The sequence below is a fragment of the Mytilus californianus genome, unplaced genomic scaffold (genome assembly GCF_021869535.1).
Source record: "Mytilus californianus isolate M0D057914Y unplaced genomic scaffold, xbMytCali1.0.p SCAF_4, whole genome shotgun sequence".
Classification (NCBI taxonomy): Eukaryota; Metazoa; Mollusca; class Bivalvia; order Mytilida; family Mytilidae; genus Mytilus; species Mytilus californianus.
The window spans coordinates 30,566,845-30,577,341 of record NW_026262690.1 but is presented as its reverse complement, the minus strand read 5'-3'; the positions used below and the strand labels follow the sequence as shown (position 1 = coordinate 30,577,341).

Here is a 10,497-nt window from a genome sequence, read left to right as displayed (position 1 = left end):
GAAGCTTAGTGCAATCATTTTGGCAGGTTATAGGCCGATAGATAATGCTGTCGTCCGCAAAGAGTCGTATTTCGCTGTGTTTTAGATAGTCCGGTAGGTCGTTGATATACAATACAATACAATACAATACAATATTTTTATTGTCAATCAAGGACGCCTTAAGAGAGCAGTATAATTACAAATAATTTATTACATTGATTATTATTAATTCTTAATGATATATAATGACAAAATATAGAGTAGAGAAAAAATAAACACAAAAGAAAAAGCCGGCAAAACCCCAGATATGTATATATATTTAACATATAGAAATGTTGAGGCATATATTCAACTGTTTATGGATATCATTAGTGATATATATAAGAAAGAGTATTGGTCCTAGTACGGTGCCCTGAGGAACACCTGATGTTACTGGAATTATTTCGGAAGTTGTTTTTACTTAGCCTGGCATCCTGACCCAATCTAATACTTCGTCGATAGGAGCAGTGAGCCAGGATGATGATGGAAGTTTTTAAGGACCTTGACTGGCTATATAGCCCCTCGAACGGTCGGTTGAGCCAGGATCCTAGACTGTCTGTCTAATTATACTGTAACCACCACGTGCTCCAGTTGGCGTTATCACGTGGAATGTTACTTCCGCTGACCAAATGTCCATGTTTAAAGACCACGCGAAGGTATTTTTTTTACTTTTTCTCATATTTAGAAATATTATGACATTATTTATTACTGACAGCTTTCATTTGCCAGGTATTTGTAAAAAAATAATGGTCACCTGGCACTTTCTTTCACTTCAAAAAAGGAAATATTGGATGTAAGAGTGAGACCACGGTGTGATGTTTACATAGTCTTCCCGCGAAATTTTTCGATTTTATTGACGAGTAAATGAATCTGGAATACTCGCATCTTGAGCTACATATGGTTTATGGTTTTATATTATTGTTGATTAGAAAATTGTCCCAAAAATTGAATAGACTGGTAACGAGTGGTTCTGGGTCAATGTAATACGCACAAGTATGAGTCATTTTAGTGATGAAAAAACCTTGGCACTGGACCAAATTTTGTAGAAGAAAACTTTTAAACCTATTGTATATTTTGGATTTTACAGAAATTATATTTAATTATTTAGTTACTTTTGAGTTGCAGTCAGTGGGGAAAAGTCCTTCACTGGATGTTTCTGTACTTAAACAAAATGGGATGGTTGGAAAACATGTTAACCCATACACCATCAGTGAACAATACATTTGTATTTACATCAATATGCACATGTACTTTTCTACTACTAAATGTATAAATTGCTTATTTCTTGATTAATTCAATGTGGTTTAATTCAAAGTCTTGAATTCTTGGGGTTCTTCAATATGCTGAATCTACCTGTGTATTTAGATTTTGGATTTTGAGCCCTGTCTTTAAGTTGGTCCACATTAAGGTCCAAAGGGTCCAAATTAAACTTTGTTTGATTTCATCAAAACTCAAATTTCTGGGTTCATTGATATGCCCAATCTTCCTGTGATTTTGGATTTTGGCCCCAGTTATCAAATAAGTCCACATTAAGGTCCAAAAGGTCAAAATTAAATTAGTTTGATTTTAACAAAAAAGTAAATTCTTGGGGTTCTTTGATATTATGTTGAAGCTAAACATGTATTCAAATTTTTGATTTTGGGCTCAGTTTTCAAATTGGTCCAAATTAAACTTTGTTTGATTTCATCAAAATTGATTACATGGGGTTCTTTGATATGACTAATCTAACTGTATTTTGATTTTGGATATTGGGCCCATCATTAAATTGTCCAGCATTGAGGTCCAAAGTGTCCAAAATTAAATATTGATATCTAACCTTGTATTTAGATTTGGGATATTGGACCATAATAGTTAAATGTCCAAATTAAAATTTTTTGAGTTTTAAGACCACATTCATTGTGTGTCAGAAACCTATGCTGTGTCAAATATTAAATCACAATCCAAATTCAGAGCTGTATCAAGCTTGAATGAAGTGTCCATACTTGCCCCAACTGTTCACGGTTCAACCTCTGGGGATGTCTCAAGTTGAGCCCCACGGAGCATTTAATTGTCTTATAAGATTATTTTTTTTCTCTCGATGGACTGACCCAAACTTTACACATTAAAATTCCATAAACCATAAAATTCAAAATTACCTTCCATAGGCATGATAGGTGTGTATGTGAAGAAAAATTGTTCATAAATCTTAGTTTCAAGCAGCATATGGACATATATATATATATATGTTTATGTCTATTTTGTATATTTTTCCTTTGATCTTTTTTTTGTGATAATTTTCTGCATCATGCTACTGGCTTGAGATAGAAAATTACTGCTAGAAACTCGGGGCAGATGTGCCGTTGTCAAACATTGTAAACATCAACAACGTCATTGGCAAAATAGCGATAAACAGATTATCAAAGGTCTTTCAAAATCAAGGATGCTTCTCGACCACATCTCATCTCAGGGCTATCCATGCCAGTTAGTAAATTAAATAAAGTATTACCAAGGTTCCCAGAACTATATACATTTTATACAGAAAACTATTGTGAGTCATTTCTAGAAGATTGAAAACCCAATTTCTTTCTTTTCTACATGCACTTATTCTATGTAAGCAGAATACAAGATTTTCACATTTTAGAATACCTTGTTAATTTTCAAGCTTTGTTTCAATAATGCAAACTTTGAAAAAATGCATTTTATTGCTTTGTTTAAGTGAACTGTAAATTTTAATTGTTATACAATCATATTGCTAAATAAGCACCCTAAGGGTACACGTCAAGAACACTTATAGAAATGAAAAGGCTGATTATTGTTATATAAACAAATCTGTGTTCTAATCTGAATAATTACTATAATTTACATTTGTAATTAGTGATGTACATATGGGTCAGTCCATTCACACAGTGCTTTAGTGGTATAGCAGGGAAAACAAATTATATTTTTTTGTAAGGAGCAATTAAATGCAACAAAATGGGCAAACATGTTGCTGATATAATAAAGTATGAATAATTATATTTTGGTTAGTTGTCAACTTTTTTTTAATATTAAATAAAGATTATATTTCAAAAAGGTCTCATTTTTATACGACCGCAAAAAAATTTTGTGGTCGTATATTGGTATGACGTTGGCGTCGTCGTCCGGCGTCGTCGTCCGAATACATATTGGTTTTCGCACTCTAACTTTAGTTTAAGTGAATGGATCTTTTTGAAATTTGACCATAAGGTTAAATACCACAAAAGGAAGGTTGGGATTGATTTTGGGGGTTATGGTACCAACAGTTAAGGAATTAGGGGCCAAAAAGGGGCCAAAAATGAGCATTTTCTAGTTTCCAGACAATAACTGTGGAACGGTGTATGGATCTCTCTGAAATTATACTACAAGTTTCCATACCACAAAGGGATGGTTAGGATTTGCTTTGGGGGGTTATGGCTCAAACCGTTTAGGAATTAGGGGCAAAAAAGGGGGAAAAACAAGGTTGTCCTGGTTAATGGACAAATACTTTAGTACAAAACATAATTTAAAGCAGTGTAAGGGAGATAAATCAAATACATCATTGAAATTATCTCCCTTACACTGCTTTTAAATTATGTATAAAGTAATGGTTAATGAACAATAAAGATAATCTAAAACAGTGTAAGGGAGGTAATCCAAATACAACGTTTTGGTTACTTCCCTTAGACTGCTTTTAAATTATGTTTAAAGAAATGCATATTTATAAAGGAAGACCAGTAAAAATATCTGCAAATGTTTTCATCTTTTTTTTTACAAAAAAAATCCATATGAAAGATTTGACACTATATTTTTATTAATTCTATTATAAAATAGATTAAGTTAGCACTATGGTAAATTTAAATGGGTAATTATGGTTGCCAACTCCATTGGAAATTTGAATTGAGATTATGACCATATCTTGAGGGAAAGAATTTTTTGGGGGGAAAAAAGGGGGGGGGGGATAAAAAGAAATTGTGGGGGGCCATTTTTTTCTCATTTCAGATTTCAGAAATTAAAAAGAATTATTCTTCAAATATTTTTTTTTTTTTCAAATTTCAAATATTGAAAAATTTCAAGAAGTAATCTTTAATTGCACAGTATGGCGCATTAGATTTGTAAAATCTTTGATCACATTTATTTATTTGTTATGCCGAATCTAACAGTGTATTTAGATTTTTAATTTTGGGTCCAGTTTTCAAATTGGTCTACATTAATGTCCAAAGGGTCCAAAATTAAACTTTGTTTGATTTTAGCAAATATTGAATATATGAGGTTCTTTGATATGCTGAATCTAAACATGTATTTAGATTTTTGATTTTTGGCCCAGTTTTCAAGTTGGTCCAAATTGGGGTCCAAAATTAAACTTTGTTTGATTTCAACAAAAATTGAATATATGGGGTTCTTTGATATGCTGAATCTAACCATGTATTTAGAGTTTTTATTTGTGGACCCCGTTATCTAATTGGTTCATATTGAGGTCAAAAGGGTCCAAAATAAAACTTTGTTTGATTTCATCTAAAATTGAATTATTGGGGTTCTTTGATATTCCAAATCTAACCGTGTATTTAGGTTTTTAATTTTGGGTCCATTTTTTTTAAATTGGTCTACATTGAGGTCCAAAGGGTCCAAAATTAAACTTAGTTTGATTTTAACAAAAATTGAATTCTTGGGGCTCTTTGATTTGCTGAATCTAAACATGTGTTTAGATTTTTGATTATGGGCCCAGTTTTCAAGTTGGTCCAAGATAGGGTCCAGTATTTAAACTTTGTTTGATTTCAACAAAAATTGAATATATGAGGTTCTTTGATATGCTGAATCTAACCATGTATTTAGATTTTTTATTTGTAGGCCCCGCTATCAAATTGGTTCATATTGAGGTCAAAAGGGTCCAAAATTAAACTTTGTTTGATTTCATCAAAAATTGAATTATTGGGGTTCTTTGATATGCCAAATCTAACCGTGTTTTTAGATTTTTAATTTGGGTCCCGTTTTTTCAATTGGTCTTCATTGAGGTCCAAAGGGTCCAAAATTAAACTTAGTTTGATTTTAACAAAAATTGAATTCTTGGGGTTCTTTGATATGCTGAATCTAAACATGTGTTTAGATTTTTGATTATGGGCCCAGTTTTCAAGTTGGTCCAAGTTGGGGTCCAAAATTAAACTTTTTTTGATTTCAACAAAAATTGAATATATGGGGTTCTTTGATATGCTGAATCTAACCATGAATTTAGATTTTTTATTTGTGGGCCCCGCTATCAAATTGGTTCATATTGAGGTCAAAAGGGTCCAAAATTAAATTTTGTTTGATTTCATCAAAAATTGAATTATTGGGGTTCTTTGATATTCCAAATCTAACTGTGTATTTAGATTTTTAATTTTAAGTCCCGTTTTTTAAATTGGTCTACATTAAGGTCCAAAGGGTCCAAAATTAAACTTAGTTTGATTTTAGCAAAAATTGAATTATTGGGGTTCTTTGATATGCTGAATCTAAACATGTGTTTAGATTTTTTATTATGGGCCCAGTTTTCAAGTTTGTCCAAGTTGGGGTCCAAAATTAAACTTTGTTTGATTTTAACAAAAATTGAATATATGGGGTTCTTTGATATGCTGAATCTAACCATGTATTTTGATTTTGGACATTGGACCATAATAGGTAAATTAAAAAAATTCAAGTTCTTAGACCACATTCTTTCTGTGTCAGAAACCTATGCTGTGTCAAATATTTAATAACAATCCAAATTCAGAGCTGTATCAAGCTTGAATGTTGTGTCCATACTTGCCCCAACTGTTCAGGGTTCGACCTCTGCGGTCGTATCAAGCTGCGCCCCAGCGAAGCATTTTATTACCCTTTAAAATGGGACAATTAATACATCACCAAGTATAAGATGAAAAATTAATATGTTAAAAAATATATTGGGTGAATGGTTTTTATTCATTTCAGTTCTTAATAGTGTGTTTTTTGTCTTAAACTACTTGTTTTGTGAATTTAATTTGTGAAAATTGGTGATTTTTAACATTTGTATATGCTGTTCATATGTGATTACATTCCATCAAATTTACAGAAAATTATTCGTAACACATATAACAGCTGTCAGTTGAAAGTTAATGTGTATGAAAACACAGACGTTTATAGTTGACCTATTTGTATTTAGATTATATTGCCGCTGTTATTTCTTGTATGATGGAAAAAAAGAAGAAGAAAAAAACGCTTCTTTCGAATGTCCGTCAACATCAAGGACAACGAACGTGCCCATTACTTTCATTTTTATCCACTGTTTATATGGGTCATTATTTAGGACAATTGCTTATATCGGAAGTTATCATCGTTGCCTCGTTCTATACGAATATTACAACGTAGGGTAGCGGAATCTGCTGAGGTTTGCCGATTGTACTTTGTCCGTCAACACTTCACAGCATTATAGCGTATGAACAATTTATCAAGAACGTATGTACAAAATCGAGAAGGAATTGTCTTATTCCTGTTTATATATCCTGTAAGAATATGTAGTTCTTGAAAACAAAGAATATACGTTTTTTACCAAATACTAATGTACGCTAAGACCACGAGGACCTCATTAGGGGATGTGTACGTTTGTCATTTGACTGTTAGATGTTGTTTTTTTTTCGTTTGTGATTCTTGACCATAATATTGAAAGTCAAACATCACAATTGTTTTAGATTGTATATGTTACTGTCAATTTCGGGATACGTGCAGAAAATTCTTTCTAGAATGTTTTTTAACTCGGTGTTGATTTCTCGTCTGTAGGGGTGTGGAAATATTTGTTGTGAGCACTTGTCCCTGGGCAAGTAAAACTGTAAATTTTACTTGTCCGGAAAAAAGGTTACTTGCCCTGAAAGTCCCAATAAATATTGAAGTATTTTACTGTTTATCTTGTATGATTCTTAGCACTGTTTTGCATCACAATATAAATGAAAGTAATTTTTGTCGAGCCTTCGACTTTAGTCGAAAAAGCGAGACATAGCGATCCTACATTCCGTCGTCGTCGGCGGCGTCCACAAATATTCACTCTGTGGTTAAAGTTTTTGAAATTTTAATAACTTTCTTAAACTATCCTGGATTTCTACCAAACTTGGACAGAAGCTTGTTTATGATCATAAGATAGTATCCAGAAGTAAATATTGTAAAAATAAAATTCCATTTTTTCCATATTTTACTTATAAATGGACTTAGTTTTTCTGCCGGGAAATATTACATTCACTCTGTGGTTAAAGTTTTTAAAATTTTAATAACTTTCTTAAACTATCCTGGGTTTGTACCAAACTTGGACAGAAGCTTGTTTATGATCATAAGATATTATTCAGAAGTAAATTTTGTAAAAAAATAAATCCATTTTTTCCTTATTTTACTTTTAAATGGACTTAGATTTTCTGCCAGGAAACAACACATTCACTCTGTGGTTAAAGTTTTTAAAATTTAAATAACTTTCTTATACTATTTTGGATTTGTACCAAACTTGGACAGAAGCTTGTTTATGATCAAAAGCTAGTATCTAGAAGGAAATTTTGTAAAAAAATAAATCTATTTTTTCCGTATTTTACTTTTAAATGGACTTGGATTTTCTGCCAGGAAACAACACATTCACTCTGTGGTTAAAGTTTTTAAAATTTTAATAACTTTCTTATACTATTTTGGATTTGTATCAAACTTGGACAAAAGCTTGTTTATGATCAAATGCTAGTATCTAGAAGGATATTTTGTTTTCTTCCAGATAAAATTACATTCAGTCTGCAGTTAAAGTTTTTAAACATTTATTAGATTCATAAACTATCCTGGATTTTTACCAAACTTGGACTGAAGCTTCTTACAATCAAAAGATAGTATCAAGTGGAATATTTTTATTGATTTACTTCCTCATTTTTGTAGAGCCTGCGATTAACAGAAAAAGTAGGCGAGACACTGGGTTCCGCGGAACCCTTACGAATTTTGTTTATGTGTACAAATAAAAGGAGGTAATGGGTTAACATCAATGGGACAGAAACCCAACAGCAAACCAACCAAATGAAATGACATCTAGAGGACAATTTTGCAGCAATATTTAGTTAAAAATTCTAGCCAGTTTGTACATATACATGTACTAAATTTTGAGGACAGTGAGTGAAGAAATGAAAACTAATTATAGATTAACTATTGAATTTTATTTGTTTCTCTCAACTGCTTGGTTTTTTTCTTGATAGTTGATGGGCAATTAAAGTGTCCCTTCTATCTACCACTTTGCCAACAAATAAGGTTGACTTTTGATTGGCAAGGATCGGATGCTGTCTACAAATTATACAAAATTTCAATTTATTTTCCGAATTATCTTCCCTAGATAGCAAGGGGGAATCTGATATCCACGATGTCTGAAATGCTCACTTCCGTTTTTTTTCATACTTTCTACACGACTCGTCACTCTTTTTGTCTTGATTTCCCGGTGTTTTTATTAAGTATTTATCCATCTGAAACTTGATACAAAACTAAAGAAATGACACTTCCGTTAAATGATGGATATAACCTAATCGACGATCCCGGGCCAATGGACAAAGACAACGCAATGTTTATGTGACCCGGGTTTGCATACTTCGTTTTTTTAATTTTGATCTATTTCCGGTGTTATTTAATATTCATCGTCTTTGACTTAAATATATGATTTTTACTCTCTGATCATTGGTTTCTTTAACATAAAATTAAACATCTATATAAGTTTTGAAAATAATTCTATACATTTTTGTTTGAATTGCACTTTGTCAAGTAAACGTAAATTTTTTTACTTGTCCAGGGGCAACCCAGACAAAACAAATTACTTGTCTGGGTGTTCAAATGTAGGACTCGGGCATAGCATTTCCACACCCCTGGTCTGTAACTTGGAATTTCGATCAGTACGGAAAAACATGTAAATAAATTTTTATCACTTAATAGTAACATATGTGATGATGGAACTATTTTTGTCTCGCCTTGACTGAGTAAAAAAGCGAGACTTAGGTATGCTGTTTCCAGCGGCAGCGGCGTCAACAATGTATAAGTTTGTGATTAGGTCTAGTTTATAGTGAACCACTAGTGGTAGGTCAATGATATTTGGTATGTAGTTGTATTAGCATCGGCACATCTCATTACCATGGAGATTATATGGCCCCTCCCCCTCAGTCATGGTCTATTGACTTTGAAAATTAGTTTGTGTTTAGGGGAACCATTAGTGGTAGGTCAATGTTAATTGGTGTTCAGTTGTATAAGCATTAGCACATCTCACTTCCATGGAGAATATGTGGCCCCGCCCCCTCAGTTATGATCTATTGACTTTGAAACTTTTGCTTAGTTTACGGCATGTATTAGTTTGTGATTAGATCAGTTTAAGATGAACTGCTAATGTTAAGTCAATTGGCATTTGCAAGTATCGTTTCCATGGAGATTATATAGCCCCACCCCCTCATCATGGTTTATTGACTTTGAAACATTTACATAGTTTACAAGTTAATGTTTGTGTTTAGGTTTGTTTAAAGGGCTTGACTTATAATAAGTCAATGGTATTTGGTATGCAGTTGTATTGGCATTGGCACATCTCATTTCCATGGAGATTATTTAGCCATGTACCTTCAGTCATGGTTCATTGACTTTGAATATTTGCATAACTTACATGTTAAAGTATTGCTATTTTAATTTCAACATTTGCATTATCAAAACTACAAAAAACAGAGACATATCTCTGTGATAACAGTTTATTATGTAAACATGCACTACGGTCTGGTGCTGTCAACAATCATGTATGAACATATGAAGTTTATCATATCCGGATGGTACTTACAACTATAAATATTTATTTCTTTTGTTCATAAATTAAAATAAAAAAACTTTATTGAATCTTGATTTTATTTTCAACTTTATTCATGTAACTAGAAGCAATGCACATATGTGATGGTGTCAATAATCACACATGTTATTGATAAAATAAAATTGTTTTGTTTGTTGCTTTATAAAAATAAGATGTGGTATGATTGCCAATATGACAACTCTCCACCAGAGACCAAATGATGTTGAAGTTAGAGAAATTATAGTTCACCCTACGGCTTCAACACGGAGCAAAAGCCCATACTGCATAGCAAGCTGAAAAGGGTCCCAAAATGATAAGTTTTGAAAAAATAAAATGAAAAAACCAACAGCCTGATTTATGTACAAAACTAAAAACAAAAAGAATTTGATAAACAGCAACAAACGACAACCGGGACAGACAAATTTAGAAATTGACATTGGTGAGAACTAAACTTTATGACAAAAAAGATGATTCAGCTTCCAAATTGTGAACTTTCCATTTCTATGTAGCAACATTCCAGCAGCGCCTGCATTTGAAGACCATATCTCCTAGTTGATACGATATTCCAGAGCTTGCATTTCTTATCATGATTTGCTTGATAGAGGGTTGCTGTTTACAAGGAAGCTATGAAAGCAAGAGTTCCAAAAGGTGAAGTTGAAATCATCCCTTGGAAAATTTTAAGGTCACCCTCATGAGTTGGTTGA

The 10,497-nt window shown here is 32.4% G+C and overlaps 1 protein-coding gene across 2 annotated transcripts in view; it reads left to right on the top strand.

Annotated features, from left to right (window-relative positions):
* The first annotated feature begins 616 nt into the window (after positions 1-616).
* The window catches only part of LOC127739449 (forkhead box protein N3-like), a 60,488-nt gene continuing 50,607 nt past the window's right edge, over positions 617-10,497 (top strand). For both annotated transcript variants that reach the window (XM_052251233.1, XM_052251230.1), the window contains exon 1: positions 617-674. The gene's annotated coding sequence lies outside the window, so the exon portion shown is untranslated. The remainder of the gene's footprint in view (positions 675-10,497) is intronic.